We start from the raw sequence: 18,126 nt of genomic DNA, 5'->3' as shown, positions 1-18,126 counted from the left end.
AGAAAAAAAAAGCAAAAAACATACACATACACTATAAAAGATATCAATGTATGTATTAGGATCACATTGTATTAGTATTTTGGGGGTTATCATCCTGGGTATACTAGGGTATAGATATTCTTCAGGACAATTTACTAACACAAATAGCAAGAAAGTTATTAAAACAACATGAAAGAACCTAATCAAATGGTTTTTTAAAAGTACTTTTGAAATACATGTGGAAATGACCTATCACATCCTTGATTATTTTTTCTTCATTTTTCTACTCATTTAACTCGAAAAATACTTATCTCACATTACTTTGCAACCCTGATGTCAAACCATGCTATTTTGGACCACAGTTTTTCACTTCACACCTATACCTGTGTCTGAGTTCTCTAAATATAAAAAGAATACTACTGGAGGTAATCAACAAAGTCTTAAAGTAGAGAGAGAACGGAAAGAAACATAAGAGCATTTCAACTATATCAAGAGTGTTTTAAGCATAAGGTCATTCAAAATGTATAAAGTCTTAAAAATGCCCTAGCATTCAATTATTCCTTCTGAGGTACTAGTTTCTCAAATGTCAAATACAAACCCCTTACATTATTTTTCAAACTCTGATTGTACAAATGGGCTTAAGAATACTTGAAAAATGGCTCTATGCTATCGCAGAGTCTTTAAATAACAGTGCTTTTTGAATATTTGAATGAAAAATGTGTCTAAAGATTCTAAATGAAATATATTATATGTGCATGCATATGCATAAAGGGTAGCGATTATAGACCAATGATTTTAAATATAGCCACCAGAAAGACACTGGGGACAAATCATTAAATAATAAATTTGCCACCAACTAAGTAAGTTTTTGTGTTGTGACCTACGTGGCCATTTGAAGAACAAATCCTTTAAGACCAATATAATTTCCCTCTGGCACAGTGACAGACTATGGAAATAAAGAAAAAGCAATTAGTATAATAAAGCCATTTATCAGTAAGCTTTGAGATTCCATTTCAAGTATAATATAGTCTAAATTCTTTTGCCTAATTGGAAAAAGATTCCAAATCCTCTTGTTCTCAAGAATGGTAAGTCAAATATATAATTGTTTGAAGCAGAGAAGATACCATTTTCAAATATTTATCTGGAAATCAAGAACTTGTTTGGTTTTCCCAATTTTGTTAAAGTATTAGTTAACATTTGAAAGAGTGAATCAGTGAACAATAAACATTATTTTTGCATCAATACTAAGCATTATGTCAAATCCAAATTCTCTTCTGCAAATGTTAGACCCATGTATCTAACTGCCTTTTTTGTATCTCCACTTTTATGTAGAGAAGACAATCTTGGTATACAAAAGATAAATTCTGGATTTCTACATGAAACACTCTTCTCTTGTAGTCTTCCACATTGCAACTCCATAAGCCATGACGGTATGATGGATGATATCTCCATCCTCTGTTTCTTGGGCCAAAAACCTCATATTATCCTTGAATACTTTTTCTCAAACTTCACATCTAATCCATCACCCATATACTGTAGTGTTCAATCTATTACAAAGTATTTTTGGTTCTTCTAATTCTTTCAAATCATATCCATCATCTAACTACTTTTCACACTCTCTACTACTTACAGTGCAATCCAAACTACTATTAACTCTTGCCTGAAGCACAGTTGGTTCTTGAACAACCCAAATTTGAACTATGTAGGCCCATCATACATTTTTTTCTTTTTTTTTAAGATTTTATTTATTTATTTGACAGATAGAGATCACAAGTAGACAAAGAGGCAGGCAGAGAGAGGGGGAAGCAGGCTCCCTGCTGAGCAGAGAGCCCTATGCGGGGCTCAATCCCAGGACCCTGAGATCATGACCTAAGCCGAAAGCAGAGGCTTAACCCACTGGGCCACCTAGCTGCTCCCACGTTTTTTGGGTTTTGTTTTTGTTTTTGTTTTTTTTTTCAGTAAATATACTGAACAATATTTATATAGTCACAGACAGACATTTTATCCTGTAGGCAGATGATGTAAATTTACAGCATCAATAAACTCAATAAAGTACTTTAAATGTATTTCTCTAATTATTTTGTTAGTAACATTTTCTTTATCTAGCCTGCTTTATTCTAAGTATACAGTATATAATACATAGAACATACATACAAAATATGTGTTAAGCAACTGTTTATGTTATTGGTAAGGCTTCTAGTCAACAGTAGGTTCTTAGAGGTTAAGTTTTGGGGGAGTCAAAAGTTATATGCAGATTTTCAACTGCATAGGGGTCTGTTCCTTTAACCCTCACATTGTCCAAGGTCAACTATATTGAAAATAGCTTTCTAACTTTTTGCCCAGCTTCATTTCTGCCTCAGTACTCCCCTTTCTTTCCTAGTCCTTTCTTTACTTAGGGGCCATTGTTACCCTTTCAAAAAGTAAACAAGATCATTTCTCTCCTCTCCACTCAAGCTCTCTAGTCATTTCATCCAAGACACAATTAAAGTTTCTTCCCATTACCTTCATAATCTACCCACATCCTTCAACCTTCTCTCACTTCACATCCTTCCATTCTCACCCTCACTCATTATCTCTGGTTACAGACTTTCTCTTCCTAACAGAAACCAAATACTATGAGTCTAAGTTCTTCACATTACTCCTTTTGTTTGGGAGCTCTTTTCTCAGATATCTGCATACCTCTGTCTTAGCTCAAATATCCCCTCCTTCTTGCTGAAACTTTCTCTGGCTACTCTGTAAAAAATTATTTCCTTGACATGCTCTACCCAACTCATCAAACCTATTTTTGTCCTTAGCATTTATTACTGTCAAACCCTGTGAGGGTCGAGACTTTACTTTGTTCACTGCTTTATCCCTGGCACCTAGAAAAATAATATCTGACACGCAGTAAGCTCAAAGTAAACTTTTGTTGAATAATGAATGAATGGGATGTGCTATGCAAAGACTGGCTGAAGGAGATATGGGGAAGACACAGAGTTTATCATGAGAAACTTTATAAGCTCAATGAGAAGAAGGTATGCTTCTTTTTGGTATTTTTTGGTATTTTTTGAAAAAAAATGACTAATAATTCACAATACTGGAATATGAGCAGCATATACGTATTGTAGGCAAGTAATCTTGCAAGAGTTCAAAGAAAATATTCACAACAATCTTCACAAATAATAGGAAGAAATACCCTATTTTGTATGGGAGTCTTACTTTTGAATTACCCTGTAATAACTCTGCCAGGCTGCAAACTCCTATTTCATATAACCGAGAAACATTCTTCTTCACAAACACCACTACAGTTGGCATATACTTTTGTTATTATATTGAGCTGAAATCAGGGCTTTGCATTTCTTCTTAGAAACAGACCATGAGAAGGTTGTCTAGGTGGCTCAGTTAGTTAGTGTCCAACACTTGATTTTGACTCAGGTCATGATCTCAGGATCCTGGGATTGAGGGCCACTTTGGGCTGTACACTCAGCTTGGAGACTGCTTGGAATTCTTTCTCCCTCTCCCTCTGCCCCTCCCCCCACTCATGCCCATTCTCTCTGAATAAATAAGTAAACAAACCCTTAAAAAAAATAAAGAATCAGACTCTGAGATAATTCATAGGTAGGGGCTGCAACTGACCCAATTTTTACCAATGTAGTCACATGCACTGTGGATACTTCATGAATATTCATTTTGTGGGTAATAGATTAATTTGTAACACTGAGGTTATCTCTAAATGGTCAAGTCCACTAGGTCAAAGCACTGAGGAACTGAAAAGTTTCCTTGTATTATTTCTATTAGATATTTTGGGAGATTAGTGAGCAAATCAATCTTGTGGTGACTCAGTGTGGTGGACTTAAACAACAGAATTAAATCAGTCATTCATATCCAAATTTCTTTGTTATCAATTCTTTCACATACATATTCAGACCTACACATTTTATATTGAGCAAGTTCACTAATACATAAGAATATGTTTTCTTAAAAAAATGTATTTTCTAATATATGGGAATATTTGCAAAATAAACAAATTATGTCAAGACTATCTTAATTAAGAATAAAATCAGACTGAAAGATGATAAAATTTTACAACAAACAGTGAAGATAGAAAATGGAAATACATATAAATATAGAAAGGGAAGAAAAGACTATCATAACTGTGTCCTGATACTTACTCCAAAACACATTTTTTAACTTTAATTATCCTTATTCAACACATTCTTATAGAATATTTAGTGTGTGTTGAACATTATTATAGGCTTAGGAGTTTGGTGGTGAACATGATAGACAGTCCTTATAATCACAGAGTTCACTTCTGGAATTAAATTAAAAATATACTATCTTGAGACATATAGTAATTGGTAATGTATAAAATAATCATAGGATTGGAAAATAGAATTTGTAATTTAAGGTAATAACAATTATAATTAGCTCCCCACAGATATAATAAGACACATAGGATATTGGTAACTATTTTCAAGGATTACATATAGAGAGATTGGAGGCCAGCTATTGTGCATTGTAACTACAGTCAGAATTAAAAGAAAAACTGCATACCGTTATAATGATACTAGTCTGTAAAATAAGGGAGAAGGTTATTGATGCTGAGAAAAGTTAAACTTTTTGAGTTAAGCTGAAGTGCTGACCATCTACAGAACTAGATTATGCACAGTCCTGTCTGAAAATAGGAAATAAGAAATATAAATCTCTTAAAGGCCTTTCATTCCTATTTTTATTATGTTTATACTAATATATAATAACATATATTAGTATATATATAATAACATATATTAGTATATATATTTATTTTATTATAAAATAATGTATTATAAAATATTATTATAGAATAAAATTTTATATTGATATAAGTTATAAAATTTTATTTTCTATTTTTATGATTAATGAACACTTGTTATTTATTGTGAATACACTTGTCTCCATGTTAGCTTGGGTTATTGGGTCCTTTGTAGAAAATTCAAAGTCCTGTTTCCCCACCTAAACTGAGATACTATTTCAGGAAACACCATACCAAAATAAAAATTAAAAAAAAAAAGAGGGGCGCCTGGGTGGCTCAGTGGGTTAAAGCCTCTGCTTTCGGCTCAGGTCATGATCCCAGGGTCCTGGGATCGAGCCCCACGTCGGGCTCTCTGCTCCGCGGAGAGCCCGCTTCCTCCTCTCTCTCTGACTGTCTCCCTGTCTACTTGTGATTTCTGTCTGTCACATAAATGAATGAAATCTTAAAAAAAAAAAAAAAAAAAAAAAAGATAAAATATAATGTATAAGGTTACCATGCTTCCCTCTCCTAATGAAAAAGTCACCAACACACCAGGAAGATAACAGACTAGATTGCAAAGGGTCTAGGGCTGGGATCTTAACATTGAGTGTCCCACCGTTTCCCATGAGACTTTCACAAAATTACTTTGTCTCTCTTGACCTCAGTTTCCTCACATATGAATATGAATATACAAATAGAAAGACAGAGATATACAGATATAAGTAAAAGAAGGTAAAATCTAGATAACTTTTAGGGTTCCTTTTAACACTTGATGCTCTAATGTTAAGATTTAATTTTTGGTTGCACTTTAAAGGAATATAGTATCTCAAAGTTCTGCCCAGTTTTAACTATTACATAGATTTTCCTTTTGCTCTGTAATTTTTTTCTCATTTTAACTAGCTTTGTTGTCTGGAGCTAAAAAGAACAAAGCATACGATTTTTCCCAGAGCATGCTACTAATGGTTATGAAACCACATTTATTTTTTTTAAGATTTTATTTATTCACTTGACAGAGAGAGATCACAACTAACAGAGAGGCAGGCAGAGAGAGAGAGGGAAGCAGGCTCCCTGCTGAGCAGAGAGCCCGATGCAGGACTTGATCCCAGGACCCTGAGACCATGACCTGAGCCGAAGGCAGCAGCTTAACCCACTGAACCACCCAGGCACCCCACATTTATTTTTTTAACTACAGACCTTCGCACTTATCCTACTAAATGCTACCCTGTTACATTTGATCAGTGATCTTGTCAATTGTCATATTTTTAAAAAATCATGTTATCCAATTGCTCCTTTTTGTGATACCACAATTTGATAAGTATATCTTTATTCAACTATATCTTTATTCAAGGTAATAAGAAATATGTTGAACAGAATCAAAAATATACTTTTGGCATACCACTTTCTGCTGCAATTGCAACTCCACCATTCTTTCATTATGGCTGATACAACCACAAAGAACTCCTACCACAGATCAAGAGGCAAGAAATTCTCAAGATTCTCCCCTTTCCAGGAATCAGTCTGTGCTAATCTACTCTGGTTGAGAGTGCTTACCTTAGGAGGTAAGGGGCAAATGACTGGCTTCAACTAAGGAATAGCTTTAGAATGTGTTATTATTAAAAAGTAGAGGGGGGGCGCCTGGGTGGCTCAGTGAGTTAAAGCCCCTGCCTTCCAATAAATAAATTAAAGGAAAAAAAAAAAAAAAAAAAGCCTCTGCCTTCCGCTCAGGTCATGATCCCAGGGTCCTGGGATAGAGCTCCACATCTGGCTCTCTGCTCAGCGGGGAGCCTGCTTACCCCTCTCTCTCTCTGCCTGCCTCTCTGCCTACTTGTGATCTCTCCCTGTCAAATAAAAAAATAAATCTTTAAAAAAATAAATAAAAAAAAAGTAGAGGGGAGCTTACTATTTTAGTTTCCTCCTCAATTACCAGGTTTTTATTTTATTTTTTCCTGCACCAGTGTTGAATATGTCTGAGAGGTGAAAAATTACAGCGAAGCCAAGAAAAATACTGGCTTTTTGGATGAGTCTTTTACAAATATTATAATATTTTTGTAAAAGATCTATATCTTAGCGCTTTGATCACCCATCACCAGGCTTTAGTCTTTTATTTTGTCTAGAATTCTAAAAGGTAAAGTAAGTATAACAAATATAATCTCAACTTCGGTAAAAATGGTGACATCCAACCTTAATTCTGAGAACACCAGAACACTGAAAGACTGTAAGTGTTCCTGGCTCCTATTGTAATTGTTTCTATTATCTTGCAAATAAGAGCCAGTGCTGTGAGGATCAGGAAAACAAAACAAAACAAAAACAAACAAACAAACAAAAAAAACCCGTGAAGATGGAAAGGGTTTGTGAGCTGTTAGCTATCAGAATACAAGGAACTATAAAGAAAATGGGAGAGACAGAAGTAAGGGAAGAAAGGAAGGAAGGGTAGTGAGCTTCTATTTTATCATTTGCATAGCCACTCCATATGCTAATATGACTTAACAGAGAATATTAGAGATATAAGAAAAGTAAGAGAAACTGAGGCATTCTGAAAATGAACTTTTAAAAATGGTATAATCAGTGCTTGTGGAACAAGTTTCTTCTGTCATCTTTTATCAGTACATTGCTGATAAATTTGAGCCATTTTTTCACACTATGTATAAATGTGGCTATATTTTGAATCTAGCAGCTACTGTGAGAAAGACAACTGGATGGCAAAAAATATATTGTCATGGTTAGCGAAGCTACAAAAATTAGAAGGTACCCCACAATTTATTTTTAAAAATCTTACTATAGATTTCCTTTTCCCTTAATTAAAACAAAACCAAAAACCTCTAACATAAACAAATCCTTCTAAAAGGATCTGAGTTTGGTCATTAGATCTGGTAATGTGGATGGATTCTAATACCTAGTACCTAATTCCTAACGTAATAATTTGGTAAATGACAACAATGGAAGCTCAGAATCTGGTTGACCTTTAGGAGGTTTACTTTTCCCAGGTTTATAAATTAATAAAATTATAGACATTTTATTGAAAACAAGAATCTTTAGTAATACGTTCCACTAGTACCTTCTTAGAGTTTACGAAGAACTTGTTTAGAAAGTCAAGTTAGATCCACAACACAAAGAATTACTTAAGGACAGTTCCAAATTGTGAGTACTAAAATTTGCAAATTTGTTTAGCTTAATTTATTTGCCAATGTCTTTTGTTCCCATCTTGTTGGACCCATTATACTGTATCCCACACGTTAAAAATAAAGACATTTATGCTCACTCCCAAAAGCACGTGCTAACTTATGGGAAATTCTATGTAAAGTAAGCCTTGGTTTCTTGATAAACTTCAGGCTTGGGTTCAGAGAATGTTTTATCTATGACTATTCTTTCTTGGGATCAGAAAGAACAATATCCTTCACCCATCTCCTCCAACCATCAGTTTTTACTTGGACTTTAATTATTTACCATCACTTTCAGATGAGCTGGTTACCTACACTTTTCCCCTTTGAGGTAAAAAATATAAGGTTTCTAGGAGGCTTTTACTGTCATTTATCAGCAGTGACCTTAAAAGGGAGGCCCAGAAATTCAACTGTTTCTCTATTTACAAAGTCTGCCTTAAGACATGCAATTCATTAATTCCTCTAGCTTAGTTAACATAATGATTTCCAAATGGATTTCATTCTAAAACTTCTACACATATGACGGTTACCTCCAATCCAAACCCTACTTTTTGTTCTTTTGGAAATCATCTTGTAATTTTTGGGAAGAAGAGACTTTCTCACATCACTTCTACATTTTCCAGTCATCATATATCTAAATACTGTTTTTTTGAGCTTGGTATTTGTCAGTCATTTCAACACAGATACTGGATTCAGCCCCTTCTCTGATCCACTTCTTATAACCCCACCCACACATGAAATATAAATAATATAGCAGAATTTATGGAAGCATGGGATTGAGGGATAAATTATAACAACATAAAAAACTTCAAACTGGAAATTAGATACCTTATTCTAGAAAGTGCTCTGGTCATACCCACCAGAGGTGATTTTTCAGTGGCAGCCCTGGCCTCACACCTTATTGCAAACTGCTTTCCTCTGATCTCATCTCAATTTATCATTCCCTCCCCTTTCAGATTACTGAGTCTCCAAAAACAGACCCTCTATAACTATTGTCCCCAACCTCAGCAACAGGTTTGCCTTCACACAGTTCAAACTCAATACTCCTCTAATGGCTGTCCAGTAGAATTGCCTAGAGAAATTAAAAAAAAAAACAAAACTCAAGATAATGATTCACCTCAGTGATTTTTAAGTTGCTTAGTCTGCGATAGCGTGCTGGTTGAGAATTACCAGCTAACACATCAAAAGCACAGAAAAGGAGAAAAACACTTGTTAGTCAACAGGATCTAAGGTCTTGTGAAGGAAATTGCTATTGTAAAATGCTACCCTGACCTCATTACAATCTCTTTGCTATTAATGGCTCACAACTGAAGGCATTTTCAAAGAGAAAAGAATGCCATATCCAGAACATCATATCTGGGATTTTTTTTTCCTTTTTCCCCAGGTGGAGGAGACCTTTAAATTGGGGGGGGGGATATATGTGTGTGTGTGTGTGTGTGTGTGTGTGTGTGTGTGTGTGTGTGTGTGTGTACATATATAAAATATTTTATATAAAATAATTTATTATTTTATATATACATATGGATGTATTTTTAAATTTGTTGATTCTGATGAGACAGGAAAATTGAAGGGACTCCATTAAAAAAGCATTTGTAGTTTATTTGTTTTCTCTTTGCTCCAGGTTCTATTCTTGCTAAAGTCTGCACCCCCACCCCACTTTACACATGCCTTGTAATGCAAATAGCGTATATCTTCCTGGTAAGGGACAGAGAGAATTCTATCTTTAGAGTCTTCCAGCACAATAGATGACAAATAAGGAGTGACCATAAATGTTCTGTGAGACCACTGACTCCAAACACCTTGACACCAAGACCCCTGGTTTCAGGGGATAAGTGACTTATGAAGGACACCTGGACCATGTCCTTGTTCTGACAAGTTCCTGGATGCCTAATCACCAATAAAAGATTTCAGACCCAAAGCAAAGAGGAGACTCCCTTCTTTCTGTCATGAGACTCCCTGACAGTCTGTATCTGCTCTCTCTGTATCTTTAATAGTCTCTGCTTTCACCTCCAGCTGGCTCCAATTTGATTTCCATCTTGCATGGTCCTACAAAAACCCCTCTGTACCCTTGGACCTGGCCTACGTGCATCACATAGGCCCAGATCTGTCAGAAATCACTGCTCTTCAATCTATACCTGAATCAAGCTAAATCAAAAGGCAACTCAGGGAGATTACTTTGCGTGGATCCTTCTCCATTCTCAATAAGCTGGCTTTTATTGAACTATGTATGATATGTCCTTTGCCACACATACGTATTCTTTGCTTTATTTTTCTTTTAAATTATATAGACCTTGCGAGCCCTGGAATTGATTGTATTCCTGACTTTGTACTGGTTATTAGAAATACAAAAATTGTATTTGCTGCCAACTTTCAGCAAAAATACACATTTTTACAGCATACAGTTTATCTCTAGTTTCGTATTACTTTTTCCCCTTTTTTCTTAGCAGTCATTCCCTCACATCTTAATTGTTAATCTTACTGCCATTCCCACATTTTTTAGTACATGCAGTAATGTTTAGAATAAGATGAGATATATCTATATCTATCTATACATATGTGTGTGTGTGTATATATATATATTTTTTTTTAAGATTTATTTTGTTTATTTGAGAGAGAGTAAGAGAGAGCATGCACACAGGGGAGAAGGAGAAGACTCTTGGTCAAGCAGAGAGTCCAATGTGGGGCTCAATCCCAGGACCCTGAGACCATGACCTGAGCCAAAGGTAGGCACTTAACTGGCTGAGCCACACAGGTGCCCCGGATATATGTTTTTATAATTTATCAAATCATACTTTATACATAAGTGACATCAGAGTCAGTCGGCTATATACACTGTAGGGAATGGCTACACATTGTCTAAGACAATGGAAGAAAATGTTAAAATGATGATTTCTTACTTATTTTTCTCATCTTTTAGGAATTTCTATTTTAGTGTATATTTAATGCAGGGATAATATATTCTTTACAAGTAAATAATTCCTAATAAAGTAATAAATAAAAATTTGTATCTAAATGAAATCTCTTCATTTCTAAATGAAATCTCTTCTTGTTTAACTAGTAGTTATACGATGAGAAAGAAAGACTTGCTACTACTAGTGTGCCTGCTACTTTCCAATCACGCCCCATTTTTTTTTTTTATTTTCAGAAAGGAATTTTAATTAATTAATTTATTTTTTCAGCATAACAGTATTCATTGTTTTTGCACAACACCCAGTGCTCCATGCAATACGTGCCCTCCCTATTACCCACCACCTGGTTCCCCCAACCTCCCACCCCCGCCCCTTCAAAACCCTCAGGTTGTTTTTCAGAGTCCATAGTCTCTTATGGTTCGCCTCCCCTTCCAATTTCCCTCAACTTCCTTCTCCTCTTTTTTTTTTTTCCATTTTATTTATTTTTTCAGCGTAACAGTATTCATTGTTTTTGCACAACACCCAGTGCTCCATGCAAAACGTGCCCTCCCCATTACCCACCACCTGTTCCCCCAACCTCCCATCACGCCCCATTTTTGACATGCTCTGTGCCACGACACACCAGCTGAGACCACTGGAGCCTACTGAGTGCTATGGAAATTGAGAGGAAAGCAAGGTCTGTCAAGGTCATCAGAAAAGACTTCAGGGGAGCAGTGAGGCTTTCACTGCTCCTCGAAGACAGGGTAGCATTTGGATTCACATTTGGAGAAATGCACAATATGGTTTACTAAAGAATCAATTTAATAAGTGTAGTCATCTTCATAATAATAGGAGAGATGACAAGAGCATTTCAGGAAGACTGGGAAGCAAAAACTGTGATGACAGCCAATTGTGAATCCATCAGATACCTAGGTACAGATACAAATTAAGTTTTACTTCCTATTCTTTTCTAACATTGAAACCATTTCTTTAAACACTTTACAGGTTAATAAGGACCCAAGTTCTCAGTATTTCATATTAAAAGGATTCAATAATAAAGTGCTAATGAATTACATTTGTTTCCTTCATTTTGAGAAAGGCAAATCAATACAAACGCTAATGGGCAATTTTCTTAGAGCAACAAATCACTAAAGAACTCCATCCTTGTGAGTAAATAAAATAAAATCTGCAGACTTCAAAGGTTTTAGATATCTTAATCCCCTTAAGGTACAATGTTATGAAACCTTAGATAATGTACATTCTCTTTTAAATTACTCCTTTATCAAATAAGAAATACATGCCTGTCTAGCTTTTGTGTCCTGAATGGAATTTGCATTAAACATACTTATTATAAAAGCAATTCCATTTTCAGGTTTTGAACTGTTTCCTCTCACGGTAACAAAAAGAATCTTTCACATTTTCTTAAGCATTGACTGTTTTTTCTCTTCAAAGCATTTGCACCGTGCTGTTTTTCACATGCATTAAGTAAGTTCTCACAGCCCTTGTGTTCCTAATTTTGACTTTCAGGTAGCACATGAGAACTAAAATGTGCTGTCACAGTCTCATCAGCTTCAGAATAGAAGGGGTCCAATTGTAGCTCCAAGGAGAAATTGTTTTAATTTATTCTACTTTAGATTTTCAAAGCTAAGCTATAAAATTGAGACAGCATGTTGAATAGATATGTCTTCAGGGGACACCTACTCAGACATTTCTTCAGGAAACCATCAACCCATTTCAGAAAACAATGCCATCTGATTTCACTTTTATTTTTGAATAGGGAAAGACAAAAAAACTGGTTCCTCAAATACTTGGTCTCTATGTTATGCCTCAAATTAGTCAATCAGACAAAGACGGAGTGTATACCTTAAAAACAGAGGTTTTCTCAGCAAATATATTTGTGTGTGTGTTTATGTGTGTGTGTGTGTGTGTAAATTTTTTTTTTCATTACCACCTCTGGTGAAAAATTACCTTAAGTTTACTGAAGACAGGAATGCAACATAATAAGTAAAAGCTTGGATACTATGTTCTGAATTTAAAATCTTAGCTGGACTACTTAGTGACTCTATGACATGGGCAGGTTACTTAATCTTTCTGTTCAGTTTCCAAGTATACAAATAGGTAATGATAGACATACCAGGAAGAGTAAACAAATCAATCTTTGTTAGAGCACTTAATGTCTAGTACATAATATAATAAACCATCAACTATTAAAATTTAAAAACACAAAAAATAATATAATAAAATAAAAAGTATAACAAGTAACCAATTCGGTAATTTTATATGTCCTTGAAGTTTTAATGTGGTCTTAGTTTAACATACAATCATCTTTATAAATTTAAAACTATAGAGAAAATATTTTACTATTTTATTTGCAAAAGAAGGAAAAAACTATTATTAATTAATCACATCAAGGAAACAAGAGATAGAAAAAAATAAACAGACATTGCTATATATCCACTCACCATCTATGAATTTTTTTATTAAAAATTAACTGATTTGGATGCACATTTTTATTTTTACATTTTACATTTTACATTTTATTTTTATTAAAAATTAACATTGATTTGGATGTGGCATCTCACATTTTCAGTAAAGCAAAGTTAACTTTACTATGAAAAGTTAGACACAGAAAATTTACCCTAAGAATTACTTGCAATTATCAGTGTTTGTTGTACTAATATATATATATATTATTTTTTTAGGACAGGAGGAAGTTCTTATTAACCATTAAGAAATCTATAAAATTTTTCCTCAATTGGTGTTTTAAATGCCTATGAATATTATTTAAATCATATGTGACAAAAAGATATAAAAATCTTACATGATTATTTTCTAGTTTGATTTTGACTATTGAATTGTAGCTAACATGATAATAAAACATAGTCTATAAATGTGTACTGCTCAGACTTTCAGAAACAATGATTCTTTTCATGAACAAATTCCTGCTAAAAATAGAAAAAAAAATATAACTTGATAATTTTTGAGAGCTATATGCATTATGGGAGATGACCAAGAAGCCTCCTTCAGTCTTCCCAGAGAATCAATCACCTTCTTGTAAGTTCTTGGTAGCCATATGCATTACCTATCCTTCCTTAGTGAATTACAATTGTTTCTCAACCTATATTGGGAGTACATTAAAAGAAGGCTATATATTCTCCTCCTAGTCAGCTCCAAAGAAGCTGGTGTAATGCTTCGGACTGCATAGATACAAAAGCTGACTGAATGAATGACTGAGCATGGCTGTCGTCACTCTTACTATCCAAAAGTCAATTCAACCTGTCAGAAGATAAACCCATCAAAGCTGCCCTCAATCTCCTCCTTTACCTGTGCTCTCTCACTTGATGGGAGAAACAATATTCATCACCCAAACTAAAGACTTGAGAGTTATCATGGATTCTTTCTGTATCTATTTACCTTACCCCCACACCCAATCAATTACTAAGTTCTGCATATTTTAACTACTTCTTCTTCATTTTTTAAATCTGCATATAGCACTACAGTTTTATTCAGGTTCTCAACATCCTTCTTCTGATGTACTGACAGCTTCCTAAATGGTCTCCCTTCCTGTAATTTTATTATCCTCCTAGCCATTCTCACAACTATCAGGGTGACTTAGCTAAAATGCAAAACAGATTTTATCACTGTTCATAATTCTAGGTTTCCTATGACCCAAGATGTAGATCAGATTCCTTAGTAAGTCATATAAAGCAACCTATGATCAAAAACAGTAGTCTCCAAACATTTTTGTGGAGTAAAACAATTTGAGTATCTACCCCTAGTGTGTGTGTGTGTGTGTGTGTGTGTGTGTGTGTGTGTGTGTATTTTTTTCATTCATTACACATATATACATACATGAAATATGCACAATATAAGTTTCTAGAGAAACGAAGAAAAACTAAATATAAACAGTTTTAATATTTTCTCCTAACTAATTTATTTATTTACAGGGTGTGTGCTTTATTTGCCTCTTGGAAAAGATTTAGCCCATAAATATTTCCTTGCTTTCGTCTAATAACACCTTCCTGCCTCGGGTTTGACTAGTAGAACCATTCTGTTTGCCATTGCCCTCACTAACTGTACACACACCCATCGTATAATTTCTCACTTCTATGCCTTTTCTCGTGTCATTTTTCCTGCACCTCTTTCCTAAGATTCCATTATTCAGATGTTAAGACTCGTGCATTCCTCCTCCAGGAAGCCTTCTTGACTATCCCAGTCTAGGTCATTGTCCTCCTTGGTGCTTTCATAATAATCTGTGCTTATCTCTATAACTGTACTTAATACAGAGTGTTGTACTGCTTACTTTTTACGCATCATGCTTTCCAGTAGACTGAAACTGATTTTTTTTCATCTTGAATCCACAATGTTTCTCTACAGCTTTCTGTATATGATAGTTGAATAAATGTTGATATCCAATGAACAATAATACAAACAGAACAATGCAAAAGGTAAAAAAAAAAAAGTTAAAGCAGAGTATTATCTACACCAAAAAATGGTAAGATAAGAATTGTTGAGAAGAAGCAATTTCATAAGGTAATAATATTTTAGTCAATTATTAGATCAGCTAAAGAATATGTATTGAGTGTCCCAATTTATGAAACTATATTTTCCCTCCTATGGCAAAATATTAAAATCAAATGGCAAGATATAATTATAGTAAGTAACATTTTATAATAAGTTTCATTATATATCAACTATAAGTTAAATGAGCAAAAGATGATTCCAGAAAGTTTAAGGTCAAGAATCAGAACACTTTTTGAAATTCTGAATATTTAAGATTAAAGCATTTGACAAGATGTCACAAAAAGATATAGTATTTGTCTAGGGGCACCTGGGTGGCTCAGTGGGTTAAGCCTCTGCCTTCGGCTCAGGTCGTGATCCCGGGGTCCTGGGATCGAGCCCCACATCGGGCTTTCTGCTCATCGGGGAGCCTGCTTCCTCCTCTCTCTCTCTCTGCCTGCCTCTCTGCCTACTTGTGATCTCTCTCTATCAAATAAATAAATAAAATCTTAAAAAAAAAAGATATAGTATTTGTCTAATATTGTTTAGCACCACTCCATTGTGCAATTATATGATGTCCTGGATTTGCTTGAATCAGATAAGACAAACAGATCATGAATTGAAACAGATGACGGGACACATGGAGCGTTCATCATACTGTACTGTCTACATTTTTATATACGTTCCAAACTTCCCATGGCAAAAGTTTAAAAAGTTTCCAACAGATTGAAAAGAACATCTCATTTTAATTGTCATTACAAATCAAATTCAGCATCTTTTATGGTAGTAAAATATATAAATATTCTCTAATCTTTAACATAACTTGAATGGCCCTGGCGGTATCCTACCCATGCAAGAAACTAAGAAACTCCAACAATTTCAGCAAAATTTTAGCTATACTGACCAAAATATTACCTCTCCCTGCCAAAGAAAGAAAAAAAATCCTTGAAACAAAGAAAGTATTTATATGAACTAGGCTTTGGAGATACATGCTAGAAATAGTCATATTCTTGGTCTCAGCAGAATCAGCAACATGTTTACTAAAAATATAGAGCTTTGAAGCAGCACAGGCAAGGGGGTTGATTTTTCACCTGAATTAGACTATGCTAATGCTGATAAAAGGTTAAAGATTTTATTAGAAAACTGGGATAATTTTTTTAAAAAAATTAATTTTTCAATTTTAATTAAAAATTTTTTTTTAAAAAAATTAAAAGATTCCAATATCACCTTCCATTTTCAGGTAAATTAAGAGATATGTAATTTAATATAAAAATAACAATTATGCAGACTCGCACATTTTAAAAAAATGTAATAAACCCAGGGAGATAAAGGAAAACAAGACTCTTCAAGCTATCTTCATTCAGTGAGAATACAAACTAAATGGTTTTAGAAAGTTTGTGATACAACATCTTAACAAGGGTAGATCAAGGACAAAGACTTACTCTAAAGTAGCTAACTTGAAATATTTTCAATTATCAAAGTGGAGATATAACAATTCTTTTCATTTACATATACTACATATGTGTGTGTTTGTGTAGATGTGAGTATATTCTTTCCTCTTGCTATATTACCTTGAGCTCCAAGCCTCTTAGATTTTAAAAAAAACCATGACAGACTAGTAGATAAATATACATCTGAGTCTACAAAAGGAAATTCTAATTCTTCAGGAAATCTAATGAGTGGACCTGCCTTCTTCCACTGGATTCAGACTGAGTGAGTGCATGCCATGAGTAAGACGTTATTTACAATAACATACAAAGCAAAACATTAACCAATAAATTTTACAATATATGTCTTACTTCATTGTTGTTTTAGCCTAGCTTGTATGAAATTTGAGGAATAAATCAGAGGGCTAAATAATGGAAACTTTTTCCACAAACAGCTGTGCACAAGAAAGTCCTAAGCTTTACTTATAAAAGCCACAAACTAGAAATGTCTTAAAACATTCATTAATGAAAGAATGGATAAACAGGCTATGCTATAGTCACACAATTGGATATGACTGTGTGATAAAAAGAAACACTTTATTAACACATGCAGCAATATGATGATTTCAAAACTATGTCCAGAGAAAGAAAGCAGATGCTAAAGCACACATTCGTAATTCCATTTATATAAAATTATAAAATAGGCAAAACTAACTTATATGATAAAAATCAGATGAGTGATTGTTTCTGAGGATAGACATTAACTAGGCGGGAGCAAGAGAGAGCTTTCGGAAGCAAGAGAAATATTTCATGTCTTGTTATGTATTCATCAAAACTAAACGGAAGGCACACCTAGTGTCTGAGCATTTTACTATGAATAAATTTCACTTAAATACTGAAAAAATTAAAGTATGGAAACATTTGTTTAAAAATCCCCTATGATCATTTTTAAGTAGATTAGTCTGGCTGCATCTAATAAATTTCATCCTAAAACACAGATATGCCTTTGGCATGCAGGACTCTTGGAATACATTTCCCTAACTTTAAGGAAATTATTATATAGAAGAAAATTCATAAGACAATAGACAATAACCCATTGGCAGAAAAGTTCAGTACCAATTGATGGAGCAGACTGAAAACAAGCTCTGAGTACATGCTACTTGAAGGGACAGTTTCGATCATGATGGAGGCATAAATTTGAATCCTACTCTCTAGGAAAATGGAATTATGAAGGTAGTAAATAAATGTATTCAAAGAAGTATAAATTAGAAAGTATACTGAAGAAAATATGTAGAAATTATAGAAATTGAAGAACCACTCAAGATGAGGATGTAGGAAGATCCTGAACTCATTAATGTACCTATGAAACAATTTTCTTGTCAGGAAACTTAACACTGATGACTCATAGATCTGTACCCTTAAGC

The 18,126-nt window shown here is 34.1% G+C and overlaps 1 protein-coding gene across 1 annotated transcript in view; it reads right to left on the bottom strand.

Moving 5' to 3' along the window:
• The window catches only part of LRP1B (LDL receptor related protein 1B), a 2,013,404-nt gene that overhangs the window by 501,078 nt on the left and 1,494,200 nt on the right, over positions 1-18,126 (bottom strand). The gene's annotated exons all lie outside the window — the stretch shown is intronic.

Source organism: Meles meles, chromosome 9 (genome assembly GCF_922984935.1).
Source record: "Meles meles chromosome 9, mMelMel3.1 paternal haplotype, whole genome shotgun sequence".
NCBI lineage: Eukaryota > Metazoa > Chordata > Mammalia > Carnivora > Mustelidae > Meles > Meles meles.
This window is presented reverse-complemented; position numbering and strand designations above follow the sequence as displayed.